The following is a 12,949-nucleotide window of genomic DNA, read 5'->3' on the forward strand; positions in this document are numbered from 1 at the left end:
ATGAGGTTTAGTCACTCCATTACCATCAATTACAGTCTGATTGGTCTGAAATTGATGCAGCCATGAAACAGAACTTCTCATGAGAAATAAGTTCACCCTGAACGAACCCTGAGGTTTTATGAGCTTCATTCCATCTCTGAATAGAGGAATTCCAAGCATGGGCTGCTGCCATCTTCAGGGACTAAAATATTCATTGGAGAGTGGATAGAGCTGCTTTGAGTGAAATCGGCTACTAGTGGTTAGCAGGGAGGATGCTGAGGTCTTGACCTTGGTTACTTGAGGCATGAAGTTTAGCCCTCTAAAGATCCAAAACTGTCAAATGTCAATTGGGCATGTTGTTTTTCACTTTAATTGAAGTCTATAGAGACAGGAACGTTACCTACCTGCAGTAATTTTACAATGTTCCACCAGTAGAGATTTTATTTTTATTTTTTGCAAGCTATAATTCATCAGTTCTGAGGTTTTGGAAAGTTGGTACTTTTCCTTTTGCATAACAGTGTTAGAATCCACATCTGGCAAGGACCTGTCTGATGAAAGCCTTTAAAACTGTTTGCTCTTAGTTTAAGAAATGCAGCTGTGGTACAATAGTTACAGCCCTATATTGCTCTCTTGAAACCTGGCAAAAAAGCAACTGTTTAAAGTTTTATGACAGGTTATTATTTTGTTTAATGTGAAATGCTCATCTGACAAACTGATTGAGCTTGATTTGTGTGCACAACCCCTCTGCAAATCTACAAGCTATATGATTTCCCTTTCCCTCCCTCCCCATCCCCACAAATTGACATCAACCATTGTGCCATCTGAAAAAAAAAAGGCACCTGGAGTATTAAAGTGATTTAACCAGTTTGATTTATGTTAATGGTACAGAAGAGAATATTTTTTGGTCCTCAAAAACATAACAGGCAATTGATGTGCCATATTGCAGTATGGTTTTAGCTATCAACATGTCAAGATTTAGTTTTGCTGTTAACATTTTACGATTTAGAAGGCTATAAGAATATGTGCAATGTAGCAACAACACAGGCATCATTCCCTCAGCTATATTTATTGGGCTTTCATTTTTTCCTTTTATAGAAGAAATTGAAAAAGAAAGGGAGCAAGGGGAAAAGACAGGCAATCTCTCTGTCTTTCATTTTCTTCAGTCTGTCAAGTTATGAGAAATAAAGAGACAGAAAACTAACTTCTAATGGTTTGTTTTCAGACTAAAGTGCATCCAAGGCAGAGAAATTCAAACATACCAATGATAGCTAGAGATAACCTAAGCAGTGCACGTAATATGTACCTTGACCCCCTCTCCCACACATGACCCAAAGTTAGTTGCATGTTTAAAATGCTATGGGGATGGTATTCCATGAATGCTATTTGTTTGTATATCTGACACTATGATGCATGGCATGTATACAATAATATACATATGTCAACACAAACATTTCTTTTCCTTTCTGAAGCTCCATTCCCTCTTCTTCAGTTATTTATTGTGGTAAATAGATGAGATGCATTTCTGGATTCATGAGAAGGAAACCATTTTCTGCATGGTTTTTTTTCAGATTCAAGGAACATCAGCATATTTAGATCTGCTGAGGTGAAAGTCAAAGTTTCCACCTTAACTCCAATGGACATTTACTTTGTCCCACATTTCTAGTTTTTACAGCTGGTTGGGGGAATGGGGAAATGTCATGCACATTTTTTTTTCAAAAGTTCTTTCTGATTTTTTTTTTTAAATTTCAAGTATTTTGAACGCCAGAATTACAAACAAAAATCAATCAGATTGTTGAAAAATTAGTTCCACATGAAAGTTGTCAAAATGTTTCCTGTTTGTTTTTTGAATTTTGAAACTTGAAATTTCATCAGTTTTGAAATTTAGAAAATTTCCACAAACCCTATTACTTTTAGTGTAAGGATGAAATTAATAGATTTCTTCCCAACATTGCTATAAGTGATGCACATGTGTTCACAAATCTGGACTGTACAGCAGGACCACATCTTAGTTATCTTAGGTGCATGTTCACAAATGCAAGAAGCCTGTGAAACAAGCAGGAAGAATTGGAAGTCCTGGAGCGGTCAAAGACCTATGATGTGATTGGAATAACAGAGACTTGGTGGAGTAGTTCACATGACTGGAGCACTGTCATGGATGGGTATAAACAGTTCAGGAAGGACAGTCAGGGGATGAAAGGTAGGGGAGTTGCACTGTAAGTAAGAGTGTGGTATGATTGCTCAGAGCTCCAGTATGAAACTGGAGAAAAGCCTGTTGAGCATCTTTGGGTTAAGTTTAGAAGTGAGAGCAACAAGGGTTATGTTGTGGTGGGTTTGTGCTATAGAGCACCAGACCAGGATGACTAGGCTTTCTTCGGACAATTAATTGAAGTTTCCAGAACACAGGCCCTGGTTCTACTGGGAGACTTCAATCACCCTGACATCTGCTGGGAGAGCAATACAACAGTGCAGAAACAATCCAGGAAGTTTTTGGAGAGTGTTGGGGACAACTTCCTGGTGCAACTACTGGAGGAACCAACCAGGGGCCGTGATCCTCTTGACCTGCTGCTTACAAACAGGGAAGAATTGGTAGGGGAAGTAGAAGTGGATGGCAACCTGGGCAGCAGTGACCATGAGATGATTGAGTTAAGGATCCTCACAAAAGGAAGAAAGGACAGTAGCAAAATATGGACCCTGGACTTCAGAAAAGCAGACTTTGACTCCCTTAGGGAACTGATTGGCAGGATCCCCAGGGAAGCTAATATGAGGGGGAAAGGAATCCAGGAAAGCTGGCTGTATTTTAAAGAAGCCTTATTGAGGGCGCAGGAACAAACCATCCCAATGTGCAGAAAGAATAGCAAATATGGCAGGTGACCAGCTTGGCTTAACAGTGAAATCTTTGGTGAGATTAAACGCAAAAAGGAAGCTTACAAGAAGTGGAAACTTGGACAGATGACTTGAGAAGAATATAAAAATATTGCTCAGGCATGCAGGGGTGTAATCAGGAAGATCAAAACACAACTGAAGTTGCAGCTAGCAAGAGATGTGAAGGGTAACAAGAAGGATTTCTACAGGTATGTTAGCAACAAGAAAAAGGTCAGGGAAAGTGTGGAACCCTTAATGAATGGGTGAGGCAACCTAGTGACAGATGATGTGGAAAAAGCTGAAGTACTCAATGCTTTTTTTGCCTCGGTCTTCATAGACAAGGTCAGCTCCCACATTGCTGTCCCAGGCAACACAGTATGTGGAGGAGGTTAGCAGCCCTCAGTGGTGAAAGAACAGGTTAAGGACCATTTAGAAAAGCTGAACATGCACAAGTCCATGGGGTAGGGTGACCAGACGTCCCGATTTTATCGGGACTGTCCCGATATTTGCTTGTTTGTCCCGCGTCCCGACCAATGTTAGGTCGGGACACTGGACAAACAAGCAAAGGCTCCGGAGCCCGAAGGGCTCGTGCCCTCCCTTGCCCTGACTCCGCCCCCTCCTTCCCCCATTGGATCCTTCCCCAAATCCTCGCCCCCATCCCCGCCCCCTCACTGCCCCATTGTCTCCCTCCCCAAATCCCCACCTCTTTCCAAGCATGCCATGCCCAGGAGACTCAGGGGAGTGTGGGGCCGGGGTGAGTGTGAGTCTGGCCTGGCCCCGAGCAGGCAGGACTCAGGCGCGGTACCTGGAGGGAGAGTAGGGGGGCGGCCCGTGGGGCTAGGTGGCGGCTGTTCTCCCCACCTGGGCAGGGGACTCGGGAGCAGCCGCTGCTGCAGCTCCCACTGCTGTGGGGGGAGGAAGTGGCCAAGCACGTGGCGCTCGGCGGCTGCGGCTTTGGTGCCCGGGCCTGAACCCCCTGAGCCCGGGCCTGCTGCGGGGCAGCGCGCACACTGCGCTCAGCCCCTGGCCAGTCGTGTCTGGGCTGGCTGCCCAGCTGGTGCAATCCCGTGGTGGAAGCATTGGCAGCCCAGTCCCGTTCGTTCCCCTGCAGGACCCGAGCGGGATGCGGGGGGCTGGGGCCTGCTGCCTCCACTCCGAGGCCGCCTGCAGGATTTCACCAGCTGGGCAGCCAGCCCAGACGCGACTGGCCAGGGGCTGGGTATGCGCAGCGTGCGCGCTGGGTCCCCGCAGCAGGCCCGGGCTCGGGGGGTTCGTGGGCGCCAGAGCCGCAGCTGCCGAGCTTGGCCAGCGGCCGCTTCCTCCCCCCGCGGCAGTGGGAGCTGCAGCAGCGGTTGCTCCCGAGTCCTGCTGCCCAGGTGGGGAGAACAGCCGCTGCCTAGCCCCGCAGGCCACCCCGTACTCTCCCTCCAGATACCGCGCCTGAGTCCTACTCGGGGCCAGGCTGGACTCACACTCACCCCGGCCCCATGCTCCCCTGAGTCTCCCGGGCCTCCCTCCAGCGCTTGCGGAGGGAGGAGGAATCGGGGGTGGGGGGATTTTTTTTTTTTTGCTCTGCCGCCATTTTTTCCCCCTCTGGCCCCGCCCCGCCCCCCCGCGTCCCGATATTTGACCTGGGTGATCTGGTCACCCTACCATGGGGCTGGATGCAATGTATCTGAGGGTGCCAAGCGAATTGGCGGATGTGATTGCAGAGCCATTGGTCATTATCTTTGAAAACCCATGGCAATTGGGGAAGGTCCCGGATGACTGGAAAAAGGAAAATACAGTGACCATCTCTAAAAAAGGGAAGAAGGAGAACTTGGGGAACTACAGATGGTCAGCCTCACCTCAGTCCCTGGAAAAATCATGGAGCAGGTCCTCAAGGAAACCATTTTGAAGCACTTGGAGGAGAGAAAAGGTGATCAGGAACAGTCAACATGGATTCACAAAGGGCAAGTCATGCCTAACCAACCTGATTGCCTTCTATGATGAGCTAACTGGCACTGTAGATATGGAGAAAGCAGTGGATGTGATATATCTTGACTTTAGCAAAGCTTTTGATGCAGTCTCCCACAGTATTCTTGCCAGCAATTAAAGTATGGATTGGATGAATGGACTATAAAATGGATAGAAAGCTGGCTAGATTGTTGGGCTCAACGGGTAATGATCAATGGCTCCATGTCTAGTTGGCAGCCAGTATCAAGTGGAGTACCCCAGGAGTTGGTCCTGGGGCTAGTTCCTTTCAATATCTTTATTAATGACCTGGATGATGGGATGGATTGCACCCTCAGCAAATTCACAGATTACACTAATCTGAGGGGAGAGGTAGATATGCTGGAGGGTAGGGACAGGGTCCAGAGTGACCTAGACAAATTGGAGGATTGGGCCAAAAGAAATCTGATGAAGTTCAACAAGGACAAGTGCAGAGTCCTGCACTTAGGATGAAAGAATCCCATGCACCGCTGCAGGCTGGGGACCAACTGGCTAAGCAGCAGTTCTGCAGAAAAGGACCTGGGGATTACGGTGGATGAGAAGCTGGATATAATTCATCAGCGTGCCCTTGTTGACAAGAAGGCCAACGGCATATTGGGCTGCATTAGTAGGAGCGTTGCCAGAAGATCGAGGAAAGTGATTATTCCCCTCTATTTGGCACTGGTGAAGCCACATCTGGAGTATTGTGTCCACATACACACACACACACACACTATTGAAAGGATGTGGACAAATTGGAGAGAGTCCAGCGGAGGGGGCTGGAGCACATGACTTATGAGGAGAGGCTGCGGGAACTGGGCTTGTTTAGTCTGCAGAAAAGAAGAGCTAGGGGGGATTTGATAGCAGCCTTCAACTACCTGAAGCGGGTTTCCAAAGAGGCTGTTGCTAGGCTGTTCTGAATGGTGGCAGATGACAGAACAAGGAGCAATTTTCTCAAGCTGTAGTGGGGGAGGTCTAGGTTGGGTATTAGGAACCACTCTTTCACTAGGAGGGTGGTGAAGCACTGGAATGGGTTATCTAGGGAGGTGGTGTAATCTCCATCCTTAGAGGTTTTTAAGGCCTGGCTTGACAAAGCCCTGGCTGGGATGATTTAGTTGGTGTTGGTCTGCTCCTTCTTTGAGCAGGGGGTTGGAGTAGATGACCTCCTGAGGTCTCTTCCAACCCCAATCTTCTATGATTCATATGCAGTATTACCAACCTCAAGACACCAAAAATGAGTTGGACCTCGTCAAGAAATGAAAAATCAGGAGTCCAGGCACCCAAAAATCACGAGCTTGGCCCCCAAATCATGCAATTAAAAAAAACCCCATCAAATCATGTTTTTTAGTTTGTCTTTTGACTTTTGTCTTTTGACTTTCTCCCTCTAGTACTTTGCCAGTGTGTCTGTGAGAATTTCAGGTCGGAAAGTCAACATTTAATGCACATAATAATGCACACCTCTCCCTGCCTGCTCAGATGGAGACTCCACTTACCATCTTCTCACCCCTAAAATAGGAATAGATGGCAGTTCCCCTATTACTGTCTTGAATCCCTCCCCTCTCAGTTTATTTCCTGTGATTTAAAATAAAAGGGCTCGATGGTCAATAATTTGAGAACCACTGACCTAATAAATACATCCTTTTTATTCAAACTTGCAATAGATTGTATATTATTTTCTAGGGTTGATGAGTTACAGATATACATATTACAGAACTTTAAAATCAGTCATTAGGGCTTCAGATTTTTGGTTTTAGCCAATAAAACTCCTCTGATACAAAAAATATTGAAAGTGCTGTTTATTCAATAATCAGTGGAAAAACACTGAAAATGATAACTTGTATCTAAGGGCTTTGTCCACAAAGAGCAGTATGTGGACATTTGGGGTGTGATTTCTAAAGCACACTAATATGCTGTACATTAATTGGTCTGTGTAGACCCTCCTGTTGCACACTAAAGATTCCCTAGTGTGCTTTCATGTATTATTATTTGCAACAGTATTACATGAAAGCTCAATAAGGAACATTACAAAGAGATTTCTCATTGCAGTTTATAGTAATGTAATACATTACATTATATAATATGCATTAATCATTACAGCACATACAAGGAGAAGGCCTTGAAAAATCCTGTTTTTTGCATATCTGCGTAAAACTCAAAAATTGCTAAAAAATTAAACTAATCAACACCCAAAAACAGAAGCCCTACAATAATTCATGTAAGTGATTATGTCACAGTAAAAATAATATGAGATTGCTTTAGCCTTTACAAGAAGCAACACTTCCTTGACTTCCTCCCTTCCACTTCTATGCCTATGACTGGGCAGCACACCCCTCCCCACTCCTGCCTTCCCCCTGTTCTGGACCCCTAACTCCACTGCCCACTGCACCCTCTCTGCCTCCCTCTGCTCTGGACTCCCTTCCTTACCCCTTCTTCCCAACCCTCATAGCCCCCTGTAACTCCTAAACCTTCCTCCTGCTCTCCCCCACCCAGTGCCTTGCTCTCCCTCACTCTCTCTATCCAGCTTTCAGAATGTCCTCCTCACAGTTCTGTTTTGTTTTATTTTGCTCGGTAACTTACTTTGTTCTGTCTGTTATTACTTGGAACCACTTAAATCCTAATGGAAGCAGAATTAGGAGAATTCTTACTGAATTGGGCGATTCTATCCTGTATGTATCTTAAATTGCATAAACATTTGGACTTTTAAAAATGTACATATACAATCCCAAAGCTCTGCAGAACTTACTCCTTTGCTCTTGACATGTTAGACCCCAATTTTGCAAAACTTTATGCATGTACTTAACTACCATTGATTTCAATGGGTCTAATTATAGTAATAAAGTTTAAAGCACTTGCCTAAATAATTGCAGGACTGAGGCCTTACTTTCTTCCCACTATCCTGAACTGCCTTTCTATATTTGACAAAGAAACCAGGCCTGCAGCACTGCTATTGTAAGGTGGTTTTACTGTAAATGAGAATTAGGCCCCTAAATACCTAGGGCCTGATTCTCCACTGTTTTAGACCATATGCAGACATTTACACAGTGCAAAATGAGTACAGACTTGTATGTAAAATACTAGCAACTCAGAAAGGTAGAGTTTTATGTCCATTTTACATAGGTGCAAAGTGTCTACAAAATTCAGGGAAATAAGGATCAAGCCACTAAAATCCTGTAGCTATGGACTGGAAACAAACATACTAGGGTGCAGTTGGATGAAAATGTTTATACTTTTTTTCTTGAAACACGCTGCATGTATTGATAAGATAGCCACAGAGTTCCTGCGTGATGCTGGTAAGTCACTTAATCCAAACTGTTCACAGCTGGCTACTAATTGTGTGTTACTCATTATCTGGGTGCCTGACATTGGCAGAAATTCTGAGTGCTCACAACTGCAACTGAAGTCCAGGGAAGTTTTGCATTTAATACGTAAAGTGCTATGCAAATACTAAGTACTATGAAAAAAATTAAACCTCAAGTTGGGCACCCAAAATTAATGGACACATTTTACAATTTTGGTCTCTCAGTGCCTCAGTTCTCCATCTGTAAAATAGGGATAATAATACCACCTCCTGTCCCGGGGGCGTTGTGAAGATAAATTTATTAATGTTTGTGAAGTACTGAGATACTGTGATGATAAGCACAACCGAAAAGTCCATAAAGATATTAACAGTATTTTATTTAGTGCAGAGATAGAGTATTAAATAAGCCTAAGGCTACACACTGGAAGATTTGAATAAAATAAATAATTGCATAGCTATTCGTTACATGAGCACCATCCATCCTATGTGCTGGATGAGGCAGGTGTGTGAAAAACGAGTATGTGAACATATCATTAAAGATTGTAACATACTTCTTATGCACAAGAGGGCTGAATTAAGGTAGCATCAACAGAATTTTGACCTCAAAAGAGGGAATTGTGCCAGAGACTACATGAAGTCTGGTAAGGACTTTGCTATTGCTATAGATTGTATGTGGAAGTTGCTCAGATATTATGGTCACGAGCGACAGTGTAAAATTATAAGATAGAATCTGAATTCTGGAATTTCCTAGTTTTGAGAGCTTGACTTCATAACCTTGACATTCTTTGAATGTAGCTTTTCTCTCTGTAATAACATTTATATACAGAAGGGCAAAGCAGGCAATACCGTTTTCTTTAACAGCACACTTTACTCATCTCTGTTACAACTGTCCCTTTTCAGGTAGCACTAGAGTGATTTATAAAGGGAGAATTCATGTTGCATTCTAAAAAAACCAAGAGCTTTGTACACATTCATCCTTCCTGTTTCTACAAAGACAAATGTTAGGACTGCATGTTTAAAGAGAGAGGGCATTTAGAGTAAATGAATGCAGGTAGGTGTGGGGCAGTAAGAGTGACCTTATTCCCAAATTCAAACTGATCTGATTTCCAGTTGTGGAGAACTAAACTGGCATGGTTTGGACTCAAGAAATGTACCTTCATTATTATTACTATTTTTAAATAACCAGCCATTTAGGTAGCAGAGCACAAAAATATTACGGGTTTTGATTGGTAAGAACTGGCATAGGGATGATGCAGCCTAACAAATGTAACTTTTATATCACTGTTGAATAAGACTACAGTTTTCACCTGGATAGGCATGTGCACACATGCTGCCATGGACTATGCTTTCGGGTAAATGGGTTTCATTTGATGAAGAAAAAACATGTTGCTTAAAGCCCAATGAGTTTATGGTAAAAAGGACCCAGAGATGACAGACAGTGAGATTACAACCAGGTTTGGATATAACACCAGAATCATTTGAATTTTAATTGCTAGTCTGATTTTATTCCACTGAAATTGAATAGTACTATGTCTTGCATGCATAAAGAGTTGAAAATGTTTTGTACAGTAATTTATAGGAGTTCTTATTAAGGAAATATGTTATTTGTATTCTACCTGGAAATTAGATTGTATGTTTTGACTTTATGCATGAGGTTTGGAACCCCTGGGTACTCTTTAGGGAACAGGAGCAGCTGATTTCTTCATTTGCAAGCCAGAAATCTGACAGCCACAGATGTGAGCTAGTCCAGCTTTAGGTGTAAAAACTGTTTTCCAAAGCCAAAATCCAGGCAATTAAACAGGTTCCCCTCCTGGTAGACTGGTATTTAGCCAGGCTGTCAGTACTGTATATGCTATTCCAGGCATAAAAAGGGCTGAATGTGATAGAAAGAACACCTGAAGCCTTTCCCTGGAAAAGAATAAGGACAAAGACAGTTAAGGAATTGAGATTATATACTGTAAATATGTTTGTCTTTGATTCCCCTACGTTTCTGCCCATGTTGCCTAGTGATGTACTGCACAAATGACAGATAAATGGATCTGAGTGCAAACTTTCTGTGTCCTGCTTAAAATAAATAAATAAAGTACCACATGCTGAAGCCATTCTTAAGATATGGAGCTGTTTACCCAGTCATGCATCATTAATTCAGTACAAAACAATCTCCCTCCCTATGCGAACATATCCTTCTTGTCTAATAATAAAATTAATGCTTACCTGTCTCCTGCATGGAGAGTCAATTTTTTTCTGTGTAAGAAATAAATGTATACGTTAGCTCTATACTATATTCCACTGTTCGTGTTTTTCACCAGCAATAGAGGTTACTGAAACTAGGGATTGAAAAGTTAGCATTTCTATCTGGGGAGACTCTATTTGTTACTTCTCCATGTGTGGTCAGATTAATAACTTTATGCCCCCTCAATCCTGCTCCTTTGGACCTTCATCTGTATACACAGTGACAATGGGTTGATTCTCCTTTCTGCCATGGTGTAAATGGCAGATAATTCCAGTGAGGAAGCCAGTGGTGTTACACCTACATACAACTGGTATGAGCGAGTGGAAATCAGATCTAATGAGTTTAAGGCCCTGATTTTCAGCCTAGCTATTTATATTTCATTGTGTAATACTGTATCCAGGGGCGGCTCTACAAATTTGGCCGCCCCAAGCAGTCATGCCCGGGAGGCGCCCCCGAGCCGCGGGAGCAGCGGACCTCCCGCGGGCATGACTGCGGAGGGTCCGCTGGTCGCGCGGCTCGGCTGGACCTCCCGCAGCTGCGGGCGGTTCGCAGGTCCGGCGGCTCCGGTTGAGCTGCCGCAGGCATGCCTGCGGGAGGTCCAGCCGAGCCGCGGGACCAGCGAACCGTCCGCAGTCATGCCTGCGGCAGGTCCGCCGGCCCAGCCTGCCGCCCCCCCGGGAAAGGGCCGCCCCAGGCGGGTGCTTGCCCCGCTGGGCTCTGGAGCCGGCCCTGACTGTATCTCACAATTAAATTAAGGTGAAAATATTGAAAGCATAATTGCAGCCATTTAGATGTCTAAACTTGCTGATTTGAAGTCAGATTATAAGGAAACTGCACTGGCAGTTTTGCACTCTCAGCGATAGAGGATTTTTTAAAAAATGTAGGCCAAAAATATATGAATCCATGTGTTGATCTGGCTCAGTTGAACAAAAACAAACCATAGAACTTAATAAATGTAAACAAAACTAGAAACAAACAGTTTAGACAAATGGCAATATAGGGTTTGCCATGTTGGACCGGGCCAAATCCTATCAAGTCCGATATCCTGCCTCTATCTATCTGTCTCTTACTGGGGCTCATCATGATATAGTATCTGGACATCTTTTGCAATCAACCCAACTATTTTTTTCCCTTCTTTTTTGCTTAGATGGTAACAGAATCTTAAACTACTATCTGATCTATAGAATCATAGAAATCTAGGGCTTGAAGGAACATCAAGAGATCATCTAGAGTCTAGACTATCCCCCCGTCACTGAGACAAGATTAAGTATACCATAATAGGATACCTGAATAGAAGTGAGTAATCTGGAAAAAACACCTACATTTTTTTGTATAGGGACCATAGATGGTGTTAGTCAGTTTCCACTTGGAGACCATTGAAGTGGATCAGAACCTGCATATGGTCTTGCTGTGAGTTAGTTGAGTAGTTCCATTAGATCTAAAGTAACCTCTACTGCATTTCTTAGTAATGTCTCTGCAACAGACAGATGCAAGGCTTGTACCTGGCAAACATTACTCTCTGACTTAACCTTTAGATTGATACTCCTACTCAGAAGTCTCATGGTCTTATGCCCAGGATGCATATATCACTTGCAGAAGGGTCCATGTAGGTGATTGTCGTGAAGAACCATAGTTATACTGGTAAGTAAGTGTTCTTTGAAGTTAGCATCCACCCATGGTTATTATAGAGTGGATCTCATGCACCATAGTATTTCTCTAGGATTAGAATAAAAAACCCATTGCTTGGCAATGACTTTGGGTAAATGCTGATTTTATTAATGGCAAGAACTATTGCTGTTAGAACATTGAGTCAGATCCTCAGCTGGTATAAATTTTGATGTAGCTCCCAATGGTGCTATGTTGATACCCCAGACGAGGATCTCAAATTTTATTTAACCTTTGCATTTCCTGACTTTTTTGAATACTAATTGGGGTGCAACCCATGTGTTGAATTGTATTCAGGCATTTAATTTCCTTTATTTTTGATTGCTGCTTTTGAAAACAGGGGGAAGAAAATGGATTGCCTCTGATCCATAATGATGGCAATTAAATCGCCCCAACTGGACTCTGCTCTTCAGACTAGATCAAGGTGCGTGGAATGTGGAGGGATGAATTACCACATTTGCTGTTGCTATTGCTTGGATGGAGTCATTAGGCTGGGATAACAGGGAATTAGTGTGTCCACATTGAGCTGGCTGTATCTTTGCAATAGACAAAGATAGAATATATATATATAATAAACAAAATCATAACATTTGCAGATTATTGTAGCATATAGCAAAAATTGTTGAGAGACAATAAAACAGTGGGATCTGTAATTATTTTCAGATTTGTGATTTTCACCTGTCCCAAAAGTCAAGGCAGATATTTTCATGTGTTTCAGGGAGACAGTTTCAGTTTCCCTCTGCTAATTGTCCCAGCTGCAGAGTGAGAGCAGCTGGCCCTCTCCCTGCCAGGGCCGGCGCTTCCATTTAGGCGACCTAGGCAGCGCCAGGATTTGGGGGGGGCAGCATTTTGCTGGAAGGGCGGCCGGCGGCTCCGGTGGACCTCCCGCAGGCACTCCTGCGGCAGGTCCACCGGAGCCCCGGGACCAGCGGACCCTCCGC

Source organism: Mauremys mutica, chromosome 3, assembly GCF_020497125.1.
Source record: "Mauremys mutica isolate MM-2020 ecotype Southern chromosome 3, ASM2049712v1, whole genome shotgun sequence".
Taxonomy (NCBI): Eukaryota; Metazoa; Chordata; order Testudines; family Geoemydidae; genus Mauremys; species Mauremys mutica.